Genomic DNA, 18,804 nt, shown 5'->3' with positions numbered 1-18,804 from the left:
CTATACCCTTAACTAGAGCACTATTTTTAGGATTGTCTGTTACAGAACGTAGGGGGTAGACTTCATGTGCGTATATGAACATTGTTCTGTATGCCCACACAGAACCATTGTGACTGAATGGCAGGACCAGATAAGGAATACCTTTATCCGTTGTGTGAGGCATAAGACCACACACCCAACAGTTAGTCGTGTTCATTACAAGTTGGTGTTGGTGCAAGAGCTGAACAAAGGAGTTATTAATAAACTCTAGTCTCCTAGCTGATTCGTGTTCAGGAAGGGGTTGGAAAGAGTGTGGGGAAACAGTAGAAGGAGGAGGTATGGGCGATGTAGTGGGTGCAAATGTTACTCGAAAAGAGAATAACACATAACTTATTAAAAATATCATCACACTGAATAGCATGAAAATGCACAATATCAAAAAGCTTTTCCTTGTCATTATTCTACAGATCCTGTGTTTAAAGTTCATTTCCTTGGCAGGTCTCTCCATCTCGAGAAACTCCATCCTCTCTAAAGTGCTTCCCGTGATGGGAGGTGGATTCTGCTAAGGAACGCTTCTGTCAGTCCAGGGCAACTCCCTTAGACCAACCAGAACTGCCGACCTAATGTCGTCAGCTGCGCCCCAAAGACTTTGGGCAATCGCGGCCCTAGCAGCGGAACCCAGATGGCGGTTCGAAAAACAAAAATAAGCAAGTTTCTTAGATGGGAGAGCTGCACTTCAAAAAATAGCAGGGGGAAGAAAAAAAGGTTTATTTGTCCATAGGTCTCGGTCTCAAATTGTAACATTTTCTTCCAGGTACTGTTTGATCCTGGAACAAGAGTTCAGGCTCTGTAGTGTTCAACCGCTTTGATGGTGATGCTGCTGGTTGCAAAATATTGTCACTCTCTTGTTCAGTCAGTGTTCCTTTTACCCGTGCATCACTGAAAGGTAGGAAACGTGGCACGGTTTCAGTTTCTGAGTCGCCGACACCCTCCTGGACCCACAGGTCATACGGCAGAGGTAAAGGGATCCTTTTACAGTGGACCCCGTGGATCCAGTGCTTCTTCCCTTCCACTCGAACTGCCGATCTTGTGGAAAGAAGGACGAGGTGCGGTCCGGTCCACCTGGGCTGGTCGTTTTTGATTAGCTGGAAGTTCTTGACCAAGACCCAGGATCCAGGGTCGATCTGATATCCTGGAGTCTCAGAGACCGGAGGCAGGGTGTCGTGAACCTGTTGATGCAAAACACGCAATTTAGCCGTCAATTCGTACAGATAATCAAGCAAAACAGGGTGTTCGATCTCGCTGAACTTGGTGGGTCTAGGCACTCCCCATATATTGGCCGGGCGGCCAAAAACTATCTCATAGGGACTAAGTTTCACTCGCGAATGCACAGTCATTCTGGTGGACAGGAGTGCTAAGGGTAGAGCGTCAGGCCATTTAAGACCCGTGCTCGCTTGAATTTTGGCCAGTTTTAACTTAAGCGTGCCATTGTAACATTCTACTAATCCAGCTGATTGGGGGTGATTTGCAGCGTGGAACTTTTGTTGGATACCTAGCCCTTCACACACTCTCTTCATCACACGACCCACAAATTCACTTCCATTATCACTCCAGACCATTCTAGGCATTCCAAACCTGGGGAAGAACTCTTTCACAAGGGCTTTAGCTGTGGATAAGGCAGTATTGTCTTTTAGGGGGTATGCTTCTACCCATCTTGAGAAGGCACAAAAAACAACGAGTACGTATTTTAAATTGTTGCACCTCTCCATGTGAATGAAATCTAGCTGCAAAACCTCGAACGGGTACGTAGGAGGTGCAAAATGACCAGCTGGAGTTGGGGTTCCCCTACCAGGATTGTGTTTCAGACACACCATGCAATTCTTGACAACATTCTCTGCACACTTGGGAATTCCTGAATTTTGCCATACTGGAGCCAACAACTTGCAAATCCCTTTTACGCTGATATGAGCCATTCCATTAGCCATTGTAACCACTGCAAGCACATATGCATCGGGTAACAACTATCTCTGATGCTCTGACAATTCAATCCAACAGCCATTTGCATCCATTCTACCCGTACTTTCTCTCCACATGCTCAACTCTTTCTCTGTAGCCTCAGCTTGAATAGACTTCACACTCTCTATCGTGTCTTCACACATTCCAACATCAACAACCCATCTTGCAGGGCCTGCAACATACATTCGGCTCATCACATTCCTTGCAGTTTCTTTCGCGATTTCGTCAACAAATGCATTTCCACGACCAACATCATCAGTCACCTTCTTGTGAGCACTACATTTCACAATCGCCACTTGCAGAGGCATGGTCAGTGATTCAAGAAGCTCATTCACCAACTGACCATGCTGAATCTTAGCTCCATGCGAAGTCAGGAACCCACGTTCTCTCCACAGTCGTCCAAAACTATGAGCCACACCAAATGCATACTGACTGTCGGTATAGACAGTCACTTTTTTTTTTTTTTGGCAGAGTTTTATATAGCGCGAACTAGACCCGAACCGAATCAGGTATCAGAGCACTTTACATAGCACCAGTTACGTTACATGAGGACACACTTTCATTTTAGGCACGGGGAGATTAAGTGATTTGCCCAGACCCACAGGAGGTTTTTGGCGTCGTTACTGAGACTCGAACCCAGATCCCCAGGTCGGAGGTCGAGCGCCTTAGCCGTTAGGCCAACCCCTCTCCCCTTTCACAACATACAAATAAAAGTTGGGGGGGGTTCTGATTGTCTGTTCCCTCATTGTTGATTTATGATATCTCCAACTATGGCCCTCTGGAATTACTGCGTACTGTATGGTCTGATGAGCACTGTTAATAAAAAAATATTAAATATATACATCCTAACGTGAGGTCTGGAAAAACAATCCTTGATAAAGAACAGACCCTCCCCTGCATAGAGTCAATCACCACCACTAATCAAAGATACTGATAGGGAGAGTTTGCAGGTGGAGGCCCACTAAAGAGAACAGGTAGGAAGAAAATCTAATAAAGGATACCAGCCAAAGGTAATTTTTCAGAATTGCTAATTTTCCGCGAGTCCCACCCAGGTCGAGGAAAATCTATCGGTCTCCGCTGTGATCATGTGACAGCGCCGCCATTTAACGAACAAAGGCAGGTAAACAGATGGCATCCAGCCCAGCACACTAGGGCGGATCCCATTTGAAATATTAAGTCACTCACACTGTGACTTAGGGTCTAGCGTGGTGTGCAGGAGGTCAACGTCAATGAATTAGTTTGTTGAGAAGACTACAGAAAGAATTGGCAAAATCAGATACAGAAATGTTTTTCCCCTCATCACCTTTGAGTTCAAATTAGGCTCAAAAGGTACGTGCTAGTCAAAAAACCTGTAGTGAGAGCAAATATTTTTTGCGACTCAAAGTCATCAAGTTAGACTTTTTAACTCCCCCTCGTAAAACTAGTTTTAAGCTCTCTTCCTTTGAAAGCGGATCCTCCAACAAATGACCCCCAGCCCACCTTAAGTTAATTCAAACAATGAACAATGAAGCCCCTTCGCCGAATCCAAAAAGAAATCCACATCCTTCGGACAATTCACGGAATCGACAATTTACCACGCTAGGTTTTCTTTTTGGGTTGTTCGGTCGACAACATACCAAACCTGCGCAATTCAATCGAGCTTTGGCCATTTTCCTAAACTAAGTTCGGATCTTAGTCTCTCAGGAAGAAAGGCTTCCGGTCTTCCATTAGGCACCAGCCCGTCTGCGCACCAACAGAAGATGTCCCCCAGACGGTGCAGTTAAAATAAACCCGCACTCTGGAGGCCCGTGTGTGGGCGGTTGTCCAGGCCCCGAGCGCCATTTTGAGATCGGGAGGGCACGGGATACATGCCCTCTGTGGCCGATCAAGAAACATAAATAAGGAGCTAGTAAAGCGTCCTGGACTCCACAGAAACGAACTCAACTCACACAATAAAACCGACAGGGTTAACATTAAATAAATACAAATTTAAAAAGAGTCTCGAAACACCAGAGGGGAGTACTCACTTTCATTCCTTTTGATAGCACACACGCTCTTGTGAGTGCAATCAACTCTGCTGCTTGAGCTGAATTATGTGGAATACGTGCAGCTTCAACAATTGTATGCAAAGTCGTGACAGCATATGCTGCAGTCGTCTTACCATTCGGAAGCTTGAAGCATGAACCATCCACCCACAATGTACCATCACATTCAGCAAGAGGAGTATCGTAGAGATCTACTTACCCTTTCGTTTCTTCTTCTGTTCTAAGAAAACAATCATGCTGTTCTGAAGCATCTAATTCCTCTACAATTGGCAGCAACGTAGCTAGGTTTAAAGTGTTGCACCTTTTTATGTGCACATGACTAGCTAACAATGTTAATTCGTAACCTGACAATCGAGCACTAGTTAAGTGCTGTGTCTTGGTTCTATTTAACAACGTGTCTACTGCATGTGGGACCATCACGACTAGTGTATTGTTCATTACTAGACCAGCAGACTGTCGAATAGAAACAGCTGCTGCCGCTGTGGCTCTTAAACAACTTGGCAACGCTCTAGCTACTGGATCCAAAGTCGACGAAAAATATGCACATGGACGCTGTTTGTCCCCAAACAACTGAGTCAAAACTGACAATGCACAACCTTCCTTCTCATGGACATATAATGTAAAGGGCTTACTGTAGTTGGGGGTACCTAACACAGGAGCCGAACATAATGCTGTGCGCAATTCAGAAAAACTTTTCTGACACTCTTCAGACCAAGGAACGGGATTGGGTGTATCTTTACACGTTAATGCCACCAAAGGTTTGGCCAATAACGAAAAATTTGGAATCCACTGTCTACAGTACGATGTAATGCCCAAGAAAGCACGCACTTCTCTCTGTGTTCTTGGCACACTCAATTTCGCTATTGCCTGGATTCTTTCTGGGGTCAGTTTCCTTCCCTCCTTCGATAAGAGATGACCTAAGTAGGTCACTTCTTGTCGACAATATTGCAATTTGGAAAGTGACACCTTGTGATGCAAATCACACAGATGACGCAACAAAGACAACGTGGCTTTCTTACATATTTCCTCAGTATCTGCAGCAACAAGCAAATCATCAACGTACTGTACAAGAGTAGCACCTTCAGGTAAAACAATCGTATCAAGCTGTGTCTTTAGAGCTTGACTATATATTGATGACCTTTCACAGTAGCCCTGTGGAGCGCGTTTAAAGCGGAAACTGCGTCCTCCTAAACTGAAGGAAAAAATATCCCTGCTCTCCTCAGCAATCGGGATGCTGAAGAAAGCATTCTTCAAGTCAATCACCGAAAACCAGGTGGCAGAAGCTGGAATCATGGTCAATAGGGCAGTAATGTCGGGGACAACTGGAAATTGTGGCACAACTATTTTATTCACCTCTCTAAGATCAATCACAAATCTGTACACAGGTGGCTGGGAAGGATCAGTTTGTTTTAAAACAGGCAGAACAGGGCTATTGCAAACGTTGCCTCTTGTCTCTTCAATCACATCTTTTTCAATTAGATCGTAAACGATCGCCAGCAAAGCTTTTTCACCTTCACTAGAAATTCTATATTGGGGAATTCGTGGCATTCTAACATTGGCTTTCAATGTTACAACATATGGTGGTATTTCCAAAAGACCTACATCATTAGGACCAGTAGCCCAAAGAATATTAGGGAGAGATGACAATTCTGTTGGAAGTTTGTCTCTCGACAAATACATTGGAGAAACCACTCTCTTACCCAGTGTAAGTTGTACTCCAGAAGGAGAACAGTACAAAGTTGCATACAATCTTTTTAGCAAATCTAATCCTAGCAGGTTTTCACCACAACCTGTTGTCAGAATAAGGGGTGCTTCGAATTCACAAGGTCCAACAGAAAGGGACAAAGGGTCAGAAATCGGATTTCTAACTGGGGCGCCAGAAAAACCTACAGAAACGTTCATTTTGCCAGACAAAGGTGCGCCAGGGAGTTTGGAGTGCATAATATAACTCTTTGTAGCACCAGTATCCAACAGAAAAGGCTCTGACACACCTGATGTAATCACCTCAACCTAAGGTCCACTCTGATCTACTGGAACTGAAACAACTCCCTCTCTTTGTCTATGGCTGTCCTATCAATCATTACCTTCCCAATGCTCATCTTCTGTATAGTAATCATCAGTATAGTACTGAGCTGTCCTACCAGATGCGTTATTCTGCTGATCAAACCTATTCATCGAATTTTGAGGTGGAAGAGACTGTGTGTTCTGGGGGAAATTTCCACGTCCTCTACCTCTAGACGCTTGCTGAACACCTCGACCTCTTACACCAGAAGCACCATTTGCACGCTGTAATAAAATAGGACAACTATACTTGAAATGACCCTCTTCCTTACAATATGAACACTGATTGGGGCCTACAGGGACACGTGGTTGAGTATACTCGACTCTTTGCGAGTTCCTCTGGTACTGTTGAGGCTGCTGATAATTATTCTGATAGTTACTCTGACCACTAATATTTTGGCCACCACTATTCTGGCCACCACCACCACGTGGCGGATATGCTTGCTGTAACAAAACCTTCGTTTTCAACTCTTTCGTTTTCTTTTCTGCTCTATCTTTCTCGTCTTTGTCTCGATTTTCGTAATACTGTGCAGTAGCCAATATCTGTGCTGAGGAGGAAACTGCCCATGAACTCTCTGAATCTTTTAACTTTTTACTCAACTCGGGAAGCAGATTGTGCACGAATTTATCTACGAACAAACGCTGACCACCTTCTGTGCTCATATCTTGACCACTGTGGTCGACAAAAGTCTCTTCAAACCTGGTGAAGACATCTGACACTGTTTCATCTTTCTTCTGCTTACATGCAGACAACTTATCCCAATTTACACGTATTGCAGGCATTATCGTTTTCATGTAATCAATTATTTTACCAGGAAGTTCGGCTACTAAAGGCTCAGGCTTAGCACCACCAACTTGGCGGGCATCTGCAGCAGCAATATTAGCCCATGAGTCACCTAACTCCTGATCATGATCTGTATTACGAATCTTACCCCATAAAGGCTGTGGAACAACATTCCCAAATAACATATCGATATCGGCTAAATTCATGATACATGACCCTGCAGTCTGTGACAACTCTTTGTAATACCCTGCGGGATTTTTACGGGTATCAGGTAATGTCTGTTTAAGGGCTAAAACTTCAGCTCGCCTCCATGGGACATGTACCCACACCCGCTGGAAATGAGGCTGAATAGGTGGGTGAGCATTTGCGTCACCCTCTCTCCATTGTGGGGGAACTTCTCTCATGGGGTATTGTCGTGCCTTTTTCCTACCGGATGCGCCATGCTCAAATAGCGACTGAGAAGTGCCCCCCTTACTCCGAAATGACAACAATGTCTCAACCGCTCTCTCGACATCTGGACCTACGATCATGCCCTCTGCGAACTCGAACCGCACACGACACAACTTGGGCGGGTTGTATTCCAGATCATTGTCTTCCAAATCCTCACAGAGGAAAACACACATTTGTTCAAAAACATATCTCTGCGTCGGTGATTCCCATTGACGGAAGACTTCCATGACAGACTCTACATCATACCTTACAGTGTCCATAACCCATTTATGCGCTAAACGATTCAGTAAATCTCTCTCTCGATAGTCAGGCAGTTGACTTCGCAACTGTCTCTGTTCCATGTTAGGGGTCGTAGTAGGCGACCCGAAAAGAGGTGAGAAAAGATTAGTAACAGTGTTGGCCATTCTCTGCCGAACGGAAGGAGAAACTGAAGGAAGAACGGGTGGAAAAACAGGGTGAGATAAGGCAGGGGCAGAAGCAATAGCAGAGGGATCATTAGGAGAAATAGAAGGTGTACTAGGCAAAGTGGTAGAAAGCACAGGTGAAACAGATGTGATCGGTGGGCCTTGAGGAGGCTGCACCAAAGGAGCAGGAGCCAGCTGAAGGACAGCTGGTGGGTGCTGTGGAGGAACAGGAGGCACAGGTTGCACAACTAAAGATTGCGGAGGTGCCGTGGCATTTTGCGCATAGGGGGGTGGCGAACTTAACAAATGCGTCATTAATGGATCTTTTCCAAGCTCTTTTGCTGCGTCTTGCTGAAGATGCTGCGGCAAAACTGGATAGCATTTATCTATTACCATTTTACGTTGCCTGTGCAACTGCTCACTCATCTGTTCTTCTTCATTGTCTTTGAACTGCATAGCAGCTTGCATTATCGAAATTCCCCCTTCTCTCTTATTTTTCTTCGCTAATTTAATTTCCTTCTGTTTGGCTTCCTTACGCCATAGGCGGAAAGAGTCAAACATCGCCGGCCGGGCTTTCTTTTTGAAAAGTTTAACTTCGAGATTGTCTAAAATTTCTGTGTCAAAGCTACCATATTGGGGCCATTTTAAAACACCATCTTTTCTGGTGTATTTGATCCACACTTCGTTATATGTGATGGGACCTACGCCATGTTTTACATATAATTCATAAGTTGGAGTTCCAACCGGAGGAACCGGACACGAGTCCTCCAACCGGGAGTCCTTATTATTACAACCAAGACAAAACAAATTTCCAAGTCTAAGACCAGGCATCTTCGCTCTCTAGTCTAGCTCCAAACTTCAAAGCATTATCGATTACGATATTTCTCGTGAATACACGAGTCCTTCGGCTTTGGCACTTGCAAGTTCCAAAAATGATCCCAAAGGGGATACCCAAACTAAGACCAACTAAGGACTGGGAGACGCTCCACTTATCCTTAACTGAGATATCGATGACGTCACCAGAAGACTCGTCTTATCGTTTCGCTCTACCAAACTTCAAGGGTCCAAATCAGGGCGATAGCCAGGGCAGCAGTACTTTGTAGCCGTCGGGAAGCGGGGAACCTCGCAGCAAAGACTTTCGGACCACGTCGACATTCAGGGGTCGATGAAGTGGATGGCCTTCCTCCAGAATTTTCACATGAAGCTCCTCACGAACCTCTGGCTGGACTGGTACCGTTGGTATCGCCCCACGTTGGGTGCCAACTGAGGTACTTGGTTTTTCAGAACCGGTACCAAACCGGTAACCCAGCGGTGCCAGGGTACACCCAAAGACCTCGGGTTCTTTCCTGATTCAGACCACAGAAACTCAGAGTCTTCTAGGTGAAGTCAAGGATCGATTTTATTGGCTGCAACCAAGAAACAAGCGTCCTAGAAGTACAACACACGGGATGTATATTCTCAGGAGACTGCTCAATCCTACAAAGTCAGGCTTCTCTTTTTATAGAAAATATTGTGCTTTAGGCAAACATTCTTCGAATTTACAGTATACTATTCACATTTTTTTGTTACAAAGAAAAAGCAGAGTCATGATGACATGTCCATATTTCACTTCGTCCAGCCCACAACAAATCACCCGGCAAGGCCCAACATTTCATCAGATATCGGTGGACCCCCAATAAAAACGGGCACCTCCCCATCATAAAGCAAGTGAGAGAAAAGAGCAGGGACAGGTGTGAGCAAGATTCGGCAGGGTGTGTGTGCGATGAATGGGTTTATGGCCTGTTGAGCCTTAATGCTATCTTGCTCGGCCACTGGGAGAGAAACTGACCAAACAGGTTCGGCCTGGGGCAATGGTTCCAACTTGCCCAGGTCAGAGAAAAGTCAATTAAGGTGTACGTGTCCTTTGGAATCGAATTTAGCAGTATTATAAGCCTATGTAAAGGGCAACTCACAAAATGGCTGCCGCATACAAAATGGAAGCCAAGGGTTCAGAACGAAAATGATGATTTCGAGGTGAAATCGTCACTGGAATATGACGAAAATTCTTGTACATAGTGTACTCATCATTTTTGGTCTTTTGATACTAAATTCGTCATGTTACGACAAAGTTTTATTCTCAAGTCCAGAATTTTCAGAACCACATTGCCAAATACCATGTACTTAGTTTTGTTGTTGTTAATTTCTAACCTATAGTCCCTGCAATATGTAGAGAAGCTCTCAAGCAGTGTGGAGAGGCATTGTGTACTTTTCGACAATAACAAGGTGTCATCAGCAAATAACAAAATGAAAAAAAGAGGGGGCTAGGCCCAAATGGACAGGACCCAGGTAGGGCCTTGTATATATTTGAAAAAAGAAGAACACCTGGTATCCTAATTATTTATAAATTGTTTTTACGACAACCACACTATTTTCTTTCAGTGATTGGGTCATTTATTCACACTATTTTTAACAACTCTTTCTTTTGGAAGGACTTTTGCATCCCTCACAGTCATGGTGTTTTTTTGTCTTTAATCTTGAGCGAATTGTTCTTGAAAAGGTAAGGGAGACACTCATTAATATATAGGAGAAAGCGTCTACGAGCCAATACGCACACCTCGCACACTCCTCTCCAAATTGGTATCTCGTCTGTCCATTCGCCCGCCAGTCCCCACCAAACCCTAACAAAGTTGTCCGAATATAATACCTGGATTCAGGGCAGTAAGCCCATTGGTACCCCTAACCTGCTGAAGGTTTCCCATAGTTTCATCCTTGGGACCAGATCAAAAGCAGATCGAAGATCCACAAAGGCCACATATAACCTACCCATGTCCAAATCCACATTCCTTCACTTTATGGCTAGTAAACGTATGATTTGATCCATTGTACTGACTTTCTGCCTAAAGCCTCCCTGTAGTTGGTAGAGTGCTGTTCCAATCTCATAGCCTATTTAGTATCTGAGAACTAAAAAATGTTGGGAAATTATAAATTAGGCTTATGAGCCTATAATTACACGGGGAACCCCTATCTCCATTCTTGTGCATCGGAACTATAGCTCCTTTACATGTGTCGGGGACAGGGTCCCCGCTATCAAGGCCTTTGTAAATACGTTTATATATGGTGCCCACGTCTGCAGATCACTTCTGCACAAATCGGACAGAATTTTATCAAGTCCTGGTGCCTTGCCTGACTTTTGTTCCAATATAGCTACAGTGGTTTCTTTGAGAGTAAATTCCTCGCAGTATTACCCCTTTCTTTTACTGGGGCTAGTAATGGGCCCACAGTGCTATCAGCTGCTGCTCCTTGTTATTCTCTGTAATCAAACACTTGCACCTAAACATAATAGGATTATCCAGCTGCTGGTTTTGAACACACAAGTTTTATCATATAACCCAGAACTTGTTGTTTTGAAAACACAGAGAGGGGATACTTGCAGACAGAGCAAAGATCCCGAGATTAGAGGGCTGAGCCAGCTGAGATGTGGAACACCAATCTATGTATGCCAAGGTATGGGATTCACCACTAGTCTGAGAGATCTATAAGAAAAACACTTTACTTTAGTAGTGAGGGTGAGCTTAGGCAGATCTGTCAGCTAATATGACAGGGCTCTTTATAGTGCATGGTCTTTTGATTATACTAATCACATTGTTGACCTACATATGTATTCTAATCATAGAGCAGTTATTGCAAAGTAGAGCACACTAGTTTCAATAACTATTGTAAGCTTCACATGTGTCTCTTTCTTATTTATTGTGGACAAGCACGAGTGAGAACACGAAAGGTGATGACCTGCTACTGCGATCTCTGAGAGGGTCTAGAGTGTTGTGTTCTGGGGGGCCAAATCACTTGTCTGTCTGTAAAGGTTAGGAGGACAAGTGAGGCACTGTTAGGTGGTCGGATTTGGGCCTATAGATACTGATGTGGTATGGTGACTCAGGCCCTACATACTGATGTTCTATGGTCAAAGGCATAGTTCTGTTTCCAGTATTTTTCTTGCAGTAACTGGTATACTATGAGGCTGGTAGTCAATGCACTCTACACTAGTGTTTGTGATGAAAATAACTTGGGATTCACCCGCAGGGCTGGATGGTGGATCTCCACTGGAACCAGTTCTTTAGTTTCAAATTGTGTCAGACTTCGGTTGGACAGACAGGTAAGGTAGTACAGACCTCAGAATGGAGATTTGTAGCGATAACAAATATCTTGTTTGCAATACTGGAGGGTAATATTGTTGTTTAGGTGAAAGTCAAAGAGAATCTGGGGACAGGGGCGTAACACAGGCCCCCGCAACCCACGCGGTGCGGGGGGGGGCCCGCGCTCCTGAGGGCCCCGCCGGGCCCCCTGCGTTACGTCATCAATCATACAATACACTTCTGTGCCTCTGACTAAAATGTTGCGCAGCGCGGGCCCCGGGCCGGCAGGGGGCCCCTGCGAGTGTTTGTAAATGGTGCGGGGCCCCGGGCCCGGCCGGGGCCCCTGGGACTGTGCAGGGGACTGGGAGAGAGGAGGAGTCACTGTCTTCAAAATGGTGCGGACTGGAGGCCCCCGGGGTCCCGGCCAGCCGGGCCGGGGCCCGACTCGAGTCTTCAAATTCGAAATCAAGGTGCGGGGCCGGGGCCCCCGAGTCCGAGAGAGCAAGTGAACTAAGTCCGAAATGGTGGGGGGGCCCCGGCCGGGCCGGGTGTGAGAGTGTCTGTGTGGCAGACTAGTTTGTGAGCAGCATTAACATTTATTACATGACCCGGCGCCACTGCCACTCATCTCGAATCTATGAAATGGCGCTGGCAGACAGGGTCAGAGTACACTTTCTAATTCTTTCACTTTCCATTTCTGGTTCCGCCGCCGCATATGCGCGTGCCGTGTGGGGGGGGGGGCGGGCTGCTGGTGAGTACTGGGTGGGTGACCAATGCCAGGCAGCCGGCCCAGGGCCTCAGAATGGAGATTTGTAGCGATAACACATATCTTGTTTGCAATACTGGAGGGTAATATTGTTGTTTAGGTGAAAGTCAAAGAGAATCTGGGGACAGGGGCGTAACACAGGCCCCCGCAACCCACGCGGTGCGGGGGGGGCCCCGCGCTCCTGAGGGCCCCGCCGGGCCCCCTGCGTTACGTCATCAATCATACAATACACTTCTGTGCCTCTGACTAAAATGTTGCGCAGCGCGGGCCCCGGCCGGCAGGGGGCCCCTGCGACTTTTGAAATGGTGCGGTGCGGGCCGCGGGGCCCCCGGCGGCCCGGCCGGGGCCCCTGCGAGTGTTTGAAAATGGTGCGGGGCCCCGGGCCCCTGGGACTGTGCAGGGGACTGGGAGAGAGGAGGAGTCACTGTCTTCAAAATGGTGCGGACTGGAGGCCCCCGGGGTCCCGGCCAGCCGGGCCGGGGCCCGACTCGAGTCTTCAAATTCGAAATCAAGGTGCGGGGCCGGGGCCCCCGAGTCCGAGAGAGCAAGTGAACTAAGTCCGGGGCCGGGTGTGAGAGTGTCTGTGTGGCAGACTAGTCTGTGAGCATCATTAACATTTATTACATGACCCGGCGCCACTGCCACTCGTCTCGAATCTATGAAATGGCGCTGGCAGACAGGGTCAGAGTACACTTTCTAATTCTTTCACTTTCCATTTCTGGTTCCGCCGCCGCGTATGCGCGTGCCGTGTGGGGGGGGGGGCGGGCTGCTGGTGAGTACTGGGTGGGTGACCAATGCCAGGCAGCCGGCCCAGGGCCCAGGGGATACAACACTGTCGGCCGCCCAATTAGGGTGACCAACTGGCATTGGTGCAAATTCAGGACGGTGAGTGTAAAAATTCAGGACAAAGGGTCAAAATTCAGGACACAAATTCAGGACAGGAGGTCAAAATTCAGGACAAAACTTCAGGACAATAGGTAAGTTTTACAGACGCATCAGAGGTCGCGCAATAGTATATAATTAAGCCCAGCCATTTCCAAACATATTCAACTATTTGCAAACCTATCCATCATGTATCCTTCCATCTATCATTTCACTCATCCATCCCTTCATCCATCCTTTCACTCATCCATCCATTATCCATCCATCCACCCTTTCACCCTATCCATCTGTACACTTATCCATCCACTCTTCATCCTATCCATCCACCCATCCATCCAGCCATTTACCCTTTCACAAATCCAGCCATTCTTTCACTTACTAATCCTTCCACCCATCCACTCTTTTAGTCATCCATCCATCCTCCCTTTCTCTCTCCATCGACCCTTTCACTTAGCCATCCTTCCTTCCACCCATCCATCCACCCACCCATCCATCCATCTACTCATCCACTCATGAATCCATCCATTGACCCTATCACTCATCCATCTATCATTTCACTCCTTCACACGTCTATTCATTCTTTTGTCCATCTACCCTCCCTTTCACTCACTCATGCATCCTTACCTCCACCCTTTCACTCATATGTACATTCATTCACCCTTGCACTTATCAATCCATCAATCATTTCACTCATCCACCCAACCACCCTTTATCCACCCAACCATCCACCCACCCACCCACCCATTTGTTCACCCACCCACCATCCAATACACTCATCCATCCTTTCACCTACCCACCATCCACTCACCCACCTACCATCCACCCACCCACTCATCCATCCTTTCACCCACCCACCCACATCCAATCCACTCATCCATCCTTTCACCCACCCACCATCCACCCACCCACTCATCCATCCATCCATCCTTTCACCCACCCACTCTCCATCCATCCATCCTTTTACCCACCCACTCATCATCCATCTATCCATCCTTTCACCCACCCATTCATCATCCATCCATCCATCCTTTCACCCACCCACTCTCCATCCATCCTTTCACCCACCCACTCATCATTCATCCATCCTTCCCCTCATCATCCATCCATCCCCTCATCATCCATCCATCCATCATTTCACCCACCCCCTCATCATCCATCCATCCATCCTTCCCCTCATCCATCCATCCTTCCTTCCCCTCACCCATCCATCCCCTCATCCATCCATCCTTCCCCTCATCCATCCATCCTTCCCCTCATCAATCCATCCATCCTTCCCCTCATCATCCTTCCATCCTTCCCCCTCATCATCCATCCATTCATCCTTTCACCCACCCCCTCATCATCCATCCATCCACCCTTCCCCTCATCATCCATCCATTCACCCACCCCTCATCATCCATCCATCCATCCATCCTTCCCCTCATCAATCCATCCATCCATCCCCTCATCCATCCATCCTTCCACTCATCCATCCATCCTTCCTTCCCCTCACCCATCCATCCCCTCATCCATCCATCCATCCTTCCCCTCATCCATCCTCCCCCTCATAAATCCATCCTTCCTTCCCCTCATCAATCCATCCTTTCTTCCCCTCATCAATCCATCCTTCCCCTCATCCATCCATCCTTACCCTCATCCATCCATCCTTTCATCCATCATCCATCCTTCCCCTCACCCATCCATCCTTCCCATCCATTTATCCTTCCCCTCATCCATCCTTCCCCTCCATCCATCCATCCATCCCCTCATCCATCCCTCCTTCCCCTCATCCATCCCTCCTTCCCCTCATCCATCCATCCTTCCCCTCATCAATCCATCCTTCCCCTCATCAATCCATCCATCCTTCCCCTCATCCATCCATCCTTCCTTCTACTCATCCATCCATCCTTCCTTCCCCTCACCCATCCATCCCCTCATCCATCCATCCATCCATCCTTCCCCTCATCCATCCTTCCCCTCATCAATCCATCATTTCTTCCCCTCATCCATCCATCCTTCCCCTCATCCATCCATCCTTACTCTCATCCATCCATCCTTACTCTCATCCATCCATCCTTTCATCCATCATCCATCCTTCCCCTCACCCATCCATCCTTCCCATCCATTTATCCTTCCCCTCATCCATCCTTCCCCTCCATCCATCCATCCATCCTCTCATCCATCCATCCTTATTCTCATCCATCCATCCTTTCATCCATCATCCATCATCCATCCTTCCCCTCATCAATCCATCCTTCCCCTCATCAATCCATCCATCCATCCCCTCATCCATCCATCCCCTCCATCCATCCATCCTTCCCCTCCATCCATCCTTCCCCTCATCATCCATCCATCCATCCATCCTTCCCCTCATCCAACAATCCTTCCCCTCATCCATCCATCCTTCCCCTCATCCATCCATCATTCCCCTCATCCATCCATCCTTCCCCTCATCCATCCATCTTTTCCCACATCCATCCATCTTTCCCCTCCATCCATCCATCTTTCCCCTCATCCATCCATCCTTCCCCTCACCCATCCATCCTTTCCATCCATGTATCCTTCCCCCCGTCCATCCTTCCCCCACCATCCATCCATCCATCCCCTCATCCATCCATCCTTCCACTCATCCATCCATCCTTCTCCTCATCCATCATCCAGCTACCCTTCCACCCATACATCCAGCTATTTACATTTTCTCTCATCTCTCCTTCCCCTCACTCATCACTACATCCATCCTCTCTCATTATCCATTTATTCAATCTTTCATTCATCACCCTTTCGCTAATTCATTCAGCCATCCACCCATCCCTTCACTTACTTACTCGCCCACCTTTCCATATTAATTGAGAAGAGGCCCATCAGGAACTTCACCCTCGCTGCAGGAGCCGCCGGAGACAGGATCCACCACAGGCGGGAGGGGGAGGGGACAGGATCCATCACAGTGGGAGGACAGAAGCCATCACAGGGGGGGGGATAGGAGCCATCACAGGCGGGGGGAACAGGATCCACCAGGGTGGGCACAGGGGTGGGCATGCATTATTTTAGTATCATTTTGGGCTCCTCACCCCCTCCTGCACAAGACAACAAGACGACAGGTTCTCTGTCCAAAATGCCATCCCCCACTGTGAGTTACAGTACTTAAAGGAGATACGCTAAGAGAACTGGTTTAACTGATTGTCATCCATACTTTATTAATCAGTGTGGGTGCGATTGTGCCATTTCTTAATTTTATGACATTATAGACTGCATGTTTGAAGAACCGAGCGGTGTAATCTGGCCGAGTCTAGGATGTTTGGGGCCTTGGGTAGAAATGGAATGTGTGAGGCCCCTCTAAATTGCAGAGACGTGACGCATTCAGGGCTGTTTGCATCTGAATAGATGCCCCTGCTCCTGCCGCCCCTTCCCCGCCCCCCCCTCTCAGTCACCTTCAAGCGCCTCTTAACAGCTCATCACGGGCTGAAGGTGTGAGGCGTTGCCATCCAGCTGTGCCTCTCCAATGCTGCTGGGTATCTGAGGAGCTTTGGTGCAGCATCGGAGTCAAAGAGGGAGGTGGGGGCAAGCTGTGCCCGGTTAAAATTACGGACAAATGGCGTCCGTTAAAGAATGCTTCACGGACAGACGGCCAAAATTACGGACTGTCTGTGAAATTTACGGACGGTTGGTCACCCTACATTAAGCAGTAAGGTCAGTCAGGTGCGTGTGAGGTGTGGCGTCACGACGTGTGCGTGTGGCAAGGGGGCGCGCTCGCAATCGCATAGCCATAGTGAAAGTGAAGAAGAAGACAGAGAACACAACGAACTTCGATTCGAATTTCGAAGACAAAAAGCCAGGCCCGGCCCGCCCACGCTCAGGACTCGAGTGTGTGTGACTGTGACTAGACTGTCCACTCCGAGCGAACTTCGAAGTAAGTCCGTCATCGGCGGGGCTGCTGCTGCCTCCAGGGGGTCCAACTTTGCCATCAATTACAATTGCAGTTGCACCACTGTACAAGAAAATGATTCATACGTCTTTGTCAGTTATGATGAGGCAATATAATTAAAATTAGACGTTCACGTTGTACTTCTGTTGACTGCTGGAAATGTTTTAGCCAAATGTATTCTAGGGAGCCGTTTTCCCCGAGGCTGCGGAAAGGGTGTATGGGTCCATAGGAAACCCCAGGCAATCCCGTGGTGGTGTTTACTGAATGTTGTTTAGGTTGGGACGGTGATCGCAATACCATGAGCTGGAATGCGTACTAACTCCAAGGAGATGAGGCGCCGAGGCCAACAATACGGGCACTTTTAAACGGACGCGACGCCTGTTGCACGCACACTATTATGTTAAAAAATACTACAGACTGAAACCGCGGCCGCCCCTAAGGTTTTAATGCAACCCAGGCAACCCTGCGCCACCATCGCTGCAGCAGCGCGTGCCATACCCCCTGAGCTAACCTCACTGCCTCAGCTTGACTAGAATTCATTGTGGAAAATATATTCCTGCGATTTCTAGGGGGAAATTCCGCACTTTCCTGTTCTAAAATGTTGGCATTCATGAAAAGTCCAAAACACCAAGCAATGGTCTTTAGGAAGTGAAGTCCCCCTCAGTGTGCCACGCATGGCATTAGACTGCACATCACCCTTTCCTCCCAATCTTAAACATCGCCCTTCCCCGTTTACACACACCCCTACCGCCCTGAGAATTAAACACTGTCCTTGCCCTGTGTCACATGCTAACACCTCCGCCCCCACCATTAACACCGCTCTTCTTAAACCTTACCTCCCCCGTGTGAAAACACTACACCACACAACCCTTCCCATGGACCTCTGTGCTACACAGAACGTGTTCATAAATTGTTGTAAAGTGTTGTACCTATCTTGTGTTCACCGGGCACATGTACGCTTGTCATACAGCACTTCCTCCATTCTAGTGTACGTGCAACTCCTCTGCTCTCCTTGTGCTAAATATGGTTCGCCGTTTGTATCAGGACACACCTCTTACACAGTGCCCCATCGGTGTCCCTCTACAAGTGAAAACCCTTCTCGTGATAAAGTGCACCTCTGCACCAGCATGCTTGCAAAAAAAAAGCACGGTATTGCTGCTAAATCCTCAGTGTGTTATAGCAGTGTGTGCTGCAACCGTGGCACCCTTCTTGGGATGGCTGACTTCCCTCGGTGTGATGTTAGTGTGCGCTGCTGCCCCATTATTGAATTGTATTGTAACTGCATTTATATTGCACTTGTTCTGGTTAGTGTTTAGGTGCCCACCTGTGATGTGAGGGCAATGTGTGCTGCTGTACCCTTCATATGATAACAGTGTTGACGGTGTCTGCTGTACCCTTCATATGATGGCAGTGTATGACAATGTCTCT

Source organism: Lissotriton helveticus, chromosome 5_1 (assembly GCF_964261635.1).
Source record: "Lissotriton helveticus chromosome 5_1, aLisHel1.1, whole genome shotgun sequence".
NCBI classification, from domain to species: Eukaryota; Metazoa; Chordata; class Amphibia; order Caudata; family Salamandridae; genus Lissotriton; species Lissotriton helveticus.
This window is presented reverse-complemented; position numbering follows the sequence as displayed.